The sequence below is a fragment of the Entelurus aequoreus genome, linkage group LG04 (genome assembly GCF_033978785.1).
Source record: "Entelurus aequoreus isolate RoL-2023_Sb linkage group LG04, RoL_Eaeq_v1.1, whole genome shotgun sequence".
NCBI classification, from domain to species: domain Eukaryota; kingdom Metazoa; phylum Chordata; class Actinopteri; order Syngnathiformes; family Syngnathidae; genus Entelurus; species Entelurus aequoreus.
In genome coordinates, this window is record NC_084734.1 from 23,745,894 (window position 1) to 23,753,576 (window position 7,683).

General features: G+C 39.1%; 1 protein-coding gene across 1 annotated transcript in view; it reads left to right on the forward strand.

Annotated features, from left to right (window-relative positions):
- Positions 1-292: 292 nt before the first annotated feature.
- pmt (phosphoethanolamine methyltransferase) overlaps positions 293-7,683 on the forward strand; it is a 47,127-nt gene continuing 39,736 nt past the window's right edge. Inside the window, exon 1 of the mRNA XM_062044403.1 lies at positions 293-360. The gene's annotated coding sequence lies outside the window, so the exon portion shown is untranslated. The remainder of the gene's footprint in view (positions 361-7,683) is intronic.

A 7,683-nucleotide genomic window follows, 5' to 3' on the forward strand; every position in this document is an offset into this window, starting at 1 on the left:
ACTTCTAGGAACGTGATGCAGCTGTATTTTCTCGTTGGGATCCTCTAATATGGTTTTCTTACCATATTGACACAACTCAATGAAAGATTTTCCCTCTCTTTATCAATTCGAGTTGGTAAATTGTTTAAAGTTTCCGCTTACACTTAAACTATCCAAAGTAATGCATCTAAACAAGAGAAGCCTCATAAATATCCATACGCGTCAAAGTGGGCTGTTATTTTTACTCTAGTAGTGTCTTGGCACGCAGGCTGATTTCCAGATGGACATTGAACGCACCTCGCTCGAAGTCAAATGCTACGTGATTCCCGCCTGCTAGTGAGACGTTTGCACCAAGTTGCTAAAAATGTATACCGGGTACTGGTAAGTTTCTTGCTTTCTAACGTACATTTACTCACACACTGCTTTAGCTATTTTCTTCGACGTAATATGCCACTTTGTGTATTTAGAACATCATTAGTGCTTCTAAAACGATGTTTTGGTCAATGAGTTTTCGTTTCAATCGTTTGAATTTTATTTTGAAATACAAACTTGAAAAACAAAGTGTTCTTATTTTTAAGTATCAAAGAGCAATAACTAAATCCAAAAAAGGTTTTATTTTCATTTTATATACCATAGAACAAAATTGAATCACTAGTCAGCAGAAACGAAACAACGGGCCAAAAAGAGATTTTTATTCCCACACCGGAACCGGAAGTTGTTATTTATGTATTGGAAAAAATGACAAAACTGGGTATTATTGCATCCCGCGTTAATATATAAAATATATTGATTCATTGTACAACTCCACATTGTTTTATTTCCTACAAAATTCAGACAAATAGTTTTTTTGTTTTTATTTTTCGAAACGAAAATCCTTGACCAAAAAAAAACCCGGATGCCACTTACTCAACCAACGCTCCTTCACCTGCTTGTTTGGCCGCCTGTATGAGTCGTCACTGCCACCTAGTGGAAACACATCAGCATGAACGTTTGTTAGGAGGTGATGAAATCAAATGAAAGCAAAAGCTTGCTTATGTTTATAAGACTATTATTTGCTTTCATTTGATTTCAGTGACCTGCAAGCCTACACATAAAAGTGTCTAGAGTGTATATCAAAAATTGTATTGCTCTGAATAATTGTTTACATAATTTTGGAGAGGTTCTGATAACAAATATATAAACTACTGCTAATTAAGATTAGCCCTGCTGTGTAGTTACTCATATTGTTCCCGTGTCTTGTTGTTTTGGACCTTGCCCTTTGCATATCATATCATCGTGTTAATTTTTACTTAATGTTGTTCTTTTTGTCAGGGAGAGTTGAAGGATTATACAACGTACATATTTAATTTTTATAAAATTAACTTTCCATAAAGAGACGTAGCGTCAAGTCAACACCCTTTACTCTCGATATTATAATAACAGTAAACATTCACATAACGCGTCACGTTTACAGTATTCAAAACATAACTCCCTTTACCATTATAAAACTTCGTATGCATAATCTCACTGACCTGACCTACTTCATGTCAGTGGTCTTGCTGTGACTTTTGACCGTACTTGGGAGTGCAACTGTGTCAAAAGTCAAACAGCTCACTTAAAACCACACAAATATTGACAAGTGATTTAAATGTTTGCCAGGTTGGTAGCAAACACAAATGAAGTGGCAACGATTTAGGAAGAATGAAACGTGAAGCAAGCAGGACGTTATTATTCTGGAGTGTACAGGTGCAACACACCAGGACTAGCCAGAAGTGCACGGTGTTCAGTGCTCACAGTTGTGGGCAAGATAAGACACAGTTGAAATGTCAAGACCAGGCTGAGAAATAAACAAAACAAAATAAAAATGTCATGGCTATTTTCTGGCGTTACATTCCCAGACCCCGAAATAGACGACCCAACCAGAAAAAAACAACTTTAGATTCACTAAAGCGCAACCGACTTGTCAATTTGGTCCGTGGGACACCTCCAAATATTTTTTCAAAACGTTGAATTAAGGTCAGTTAATGAACGTGTAGCACAGGAGTCCTCAACCTAATTTTTTGGGGGGCCACATCTCCAAAAAGCCAAGGACCAGGGTGTGGGTTCAATCTTATTTAGCATATTCCGGAGAATCAGTGTCCTCTGTGATAGACATTTGAGTTTGCTGTATTTATTTTGTCAGAGTTACAGGAGCGCTCAGCTGCTTTTAAGACCCACGCAGGGTTTTTCCTGGCTCAAATTGAGGCAGAGTATGTACAATCCTGACCATGCGCCAGAAATTTAACGCACATTTTTTTTATAGTTTTTTTCAATTTACAGTAATATGCCCGAAAGGGACAAACAGTAGAAAATGGATGGATGCTGTAAAGAACGGTAAAATGTATTGTCATTTTTATTAATTTGATGGGTAGTTTGCTGTAAGCAGATATTTAAGTATTTATTTTTATTTAGACAAACATGTTTGGAAAGTATGATAATATACTGTAATATTTGTTGCAATAATGGATACTATTAAAGTTTAAAAGGCATGCAATTTCAAGCGGTACATATATTTTTTCTGTCAAAATGAAACAAATCCATTACATTTAGTGAGAAAATATCAGTACTTTTTTTGGCACATATCATTTCCAGGTGTTTGCGGGCCAGATAAAATGATGTCGTGGGCCAGATCTGGCCCACAGATCGGACCTTGAGTTTGACACTGGTGGCCTGAGCGCTTGCATAAGAGAATGACGGGCTCATAGCTTGGGTGGGGCCACTTTTGCTTGAGACACTCATAGATGATTTTGAAGCAGCCTTCAAGTGAACATTTCCACATGTTGTCACCACCATGAATTATTATATTTTAACTGTCTGTTATGTTTATTTCTCTGCTTGGATTCACCTGGACTCTTGACTTTCCTCCTCGTGAGATCGCTTTTTAAAGTAGTGGCTGATTTTGCCTGCCATATCTGCAACGCTAAAAACAAACGTTACTCTGACAAGGAGGCAGCGACGTGCTGTCAGGGGAGGCAAGTGAGGCTGTGCCTCACCTTGCCACCAGGGGGGTAAAAGGCTTAACCATGAGATGTTCAAAAACAAAGTAATACAATAAAATAAATTTTAATATTTCTCTTTTGGTCTATGCTTTCCATGTGATTTTGGTGTGGTACCTATACATTTTGATAATTGTCATGGTCAAAATCGCGGATATTCCGTGTTTCCTGATCAAAGTAACAAGGCAGACAAGAAGTGAGGCAGACACAGGTGGTGCCTTCACGGCTACACACAAAGTGTATTGAGCGTAGGGCTGGGCGATATATCGATATACTCGATATACTCGATATATCGCGGGTTTGTCTCTGTGCGATATAGAAAATGACTATATCGTGATATTCAAGTATACGTTCTCACGCAGTTGCTTTTAGCTGCGGGGCATTAAACTGCATGCGATTCTCACTCTTTCCTGTCTCTCCTTCTCACAGAGACTAAAACAAGCGCACCTTCTTACATACGTCACATACTGTTACGTGAGCAACGTCACACGCTCCCAGACAGGTAGCGACATGGTAACATTAGCTGTGATGCTAACGGCTAACGGTGTGGTTTGAGTGGTAATACAAGAGAAAGAAGGTGCGAATCTGGTAACAAATGGAGGAATAATTAATTCCCAAGAAAAACAGCATGGGGTCCATCGTCTGACGGTGGTTTGACTTCAAGCGGGAATATGTCTTTACATGTCAACATCTCCGTTCGGTGCCACACCAACTAAATGCCGAAGCAACTATTTCCACATCAACAATGTAGGAGATATTCTATTTGAGATGCAGCTCATTTTTATGTGACACTTATTGAAATATCTTGTGTGTCATCATGCCCAAAAGTGCACTTATAGCTTGTTTTAAAATGTCTCTGACAATCTTGCACTTTCTGTTTTGGAAATGACATGAATGTTTGTGCCACTGCTTAATAACTGTTTAATAAATACAGTTTGGCTAAATTGACTTAGTTGTGATTTCCCTCTCTGCATGAAAGTTTAAAATGAGAATATATTAATGCAGTATGAACAATAAATGTTTTAATGTAGACTAGGGCTGCAACAACTAATCGATTAAATCGATTAAAACCGATTACAAAAATAGTTGGCGATTAATTTAGTCATTGATTCGTTGGATCTATGCTATGCGCATGCACAGAGGCAATTTTTGATTATTTTTTTTTTAAAATTTTTTAATTTTTTTAAATTTCATTCAATCAATCAATCAATGTTTATTTATATAGCCCTAAATCACAAGTGTCTCAAAGGGTTGCACAAGCCACAACGGCTAAATTTGTATTTAGCCATTGTGGCTAAATACAAATGTGTGTATTTTGTTGTGGCTGGTATTCAGGCTGCATGTGGCCTGCCAACGTCCAAAATCCGGCCCGCTGGAAGTCCCAAGTTAAAAAAAAAAAAAAATATTATTAAAAAAAAAAAAAAAGATTATTATATTTTAAAATCTGTCCTTTGTAATCCATTTTCCACCGCCTGTTACTTAGCCGCTCAGGTATATCATATTGTATAAAAATGCATTTTCCCATCGATAATGTGATATCATTGCGCTCGCGCTGCAGTGTCAGGCGAGCATGCAGCAAGTGCGCACTCTTTCAGTCAATTAGTGCGTGAGGAATATATATATATATATATATATATATATATATATATATACAGCCCCCGGCCAAATTGTTTTAACCCAATGAGGCCCCCAAGTCAAAAAGTTGTCTGCTCTGCAGTTGCTGTGTTAATTGTATGCTAAAAGTGTTGAAATGATTTATTCTAGCATCATATTGTGTGTTTTTGTCATTTTGAGCCGGTGCCATTGCATCATACTGTCATGTTTGTAAATCTGACTTGTGAGTCAGTGACTTAGCATCATACTGTATGTTTGTAAATATGACTAGTGGGTCAGTGCCTCCATAACCTCAAACCTCGCTGCACGTCACTGCACGGAGGAAACTTTTTTTTAATAAACACGACATGCTTTTAATGCTTTCTTGGGGTTAATCCTTTTAGTTGACCTTGCCATCATGAAACTACCTGATCCTATGCAAACTTCTAATAAATTAGGCAATCAATGGATCTATTATAATTAGTCAGAAAAGGTTGGCAATGAAGCTAACACTAGCTGTGTTCACTTACAAAATGACAAAATAATCACAGCACAGTCTGGAGTGTTCTGTAGGAGTACAGTGATCCCTCCATATCATGCTCCGCATGGCAGAAAACCCCTTGTTACGGCGATCAACGTTATGCACCAAGTAGCGGGAAAAAACACGATTTGATCTGTTTCTTCTTCGGTAGTTGCTTCAGGTCTTTCCGGTGCACCGCCGTCGATACAGCGCCTCTATAGTGGCGCAACGCTGCAACTGCAGTTAAAATACGTAGCTGCCGCAGAGGGGCATCAATCGCTCGATCAACACAACTTTACGCTGTGTTGAGCAATATCAATCACTCTGGCCGGGGGCGGCGCAAAATTATCTAGAGGTGGCCGCCACGCAAATTTGAATGCAGGAAAAACACTGTCAATGCAAAAAAGTTTGTTAAAGATCATTTTTATAGTGTTTTTAGGAATCTGTTGCAAAAATGTTAGTCCCTCTCAAGTTGAAAAGCACAAATGATGAAAACGAGAGGACCTAAAATAGAACCTTGAGGAACACCTAGTATAACTAAAGAAGTGGAACAAATGACTACTGATTGCATTTGAAAAAGCTACAGCAACACCTTAGTTACATAAATCACATTAGAAAAAATAACTGCCAGAAAGGAGAGGGCTTAAAGGGGTGCCTTGAGGAACGCCTCAGTTATGTCAATCCCAAGTTTGGTCCCCAGTGTTCCACATATGCCTTTCAGGGTTAAAATGTCACTGCTAGGATCTGCCAATGTGTTTACAGTGGTCCATATTCCTCCATAAAACAGGAGCACTCGAGTGCTTTTATGAATTTGCTGCTAAAAAGTTTATTTCCCAAGTTTGGAACTGATCTGAGACGTGGTGTATGTCATCCCTTATGTAGTTCTGTATGGAGCACCTGAATCATAACACACACACATGCATAGCATATGTTTTCATGTTGCACTCTGTACAACCTTTCTTACCAAAGGTACAAATAGTTGCAAAGCAACACATTAAGTCGACATAAACGTGCCACACAAATGTCACACAGTCACTGAACTTTGTGGACATTGTAACAAAAACGTCTTAGTGCCATACCCAATTCAAAATTAACCCTGTTTAAAGGCCTACTGAAATGAATTTTTTTTATTTAAACGGGGATAGCAGATCCATTCTATGTGTCATACCTGATCATATTGCCATATTTTTGCTGAAAGGATTTAGAACAACGACGATAAAGTTCGCAACTTTTGGTCTCTGATAAAAAAAAGCCTTGCCCCTACCGGAAGTAGCGTGACGTAGTCAGTTGATTGCCTCCTCATATTTTCCTATTGTTTTCAATGCAGCTAGAGCGATTCGGACCGAGAAAGCGACGATTACCCCATTAATTTGAGCGAGGATGAAAGATTTGTGGATGAGGAACGTTAGAGTGACGGACTAGAAGCAGTGCAAGACATATCTTTTTTCGCTCTGACCGTAACTTAGGTACAAGCTGGCTCATTGGATTCCACACTCTCTCCTTTTTCTATTGTGGATCACGGATTTGTATTTCAAACCACCTCGGATACTATATCCTCTTGAAAATGAGAGTCGAGAACGCGAAATGGACATTCACAGTGACTTTTATCTCCACGACAATACATCGACGAAACACTTTAGCTACGGAGCTAACGTGATAGCATCGTGCTTAACTGCATATAGAAACAAAATAAATAAATCCCTGACTGGAAGGATAGACAGAAGATCAACAATACTATTAAACCATGGACATGTAAATACACGGTTAATGCTTTCCAGCCTGGCGAAGGTTAACAATGCTGTTACTAACGACGCCATTGAAGCTAACTTAGCTAGGGAGCTAACGTGATAGCATCGGGCTCAAATGCAGATAGAAATAAAATACATAAACCCCTGACTGGAAGGATAGACAGAAAATCAACAATACTATTAAACCATGGACATGTAAATACACGGTTAATGCTTTCCAGCCTGCCGAAGGTTAACAATGCTGTTGCTAACGATGCCATTGAAGCTAACTTAGCTAGGGAGCTAACGTGATAGCATCGGGCTCAAATGCAGATAGTAACAAAATACATAAACCCCTGACTGGAAGGATAGACAGAAAATCAACAATACTATTAAACCATGAACATGTAAATACACGGTTAATGCTTTCCAGCTTGGCGAAGCTTAAAAATGCTGTTGCTAACGACGCCATTGAAGCTAACTTAGTAACGGGACCTCACAAAGCTATGATAAAAACATTAGCGCTCCACCTACGCCAGCCAGCCCTCATCTGCTCATCAACACCCGTGCTCACCTGCGTTCCAGCGATCGACGGAAGGACGAAGGACTTCACCACGATCATCCGTGCGGTCGGTGGCTAGGGTCGGCTAGCGCGTCTGCTATCCGAGTCAAAGTCTTCCTGGTTGTGTTGCTGTAGTCCGCCGCTAATACACCGATCCCACCTACAACTTTCTTCTTTGCAGTCTTCACTGTTCATTAAACAAATTGCAAAAGATTCACCAACACAGATGTCCAGAATACTGTGGAATTATGAGATGAAAACAGAGCTATTTTGTATTGGATACAATGG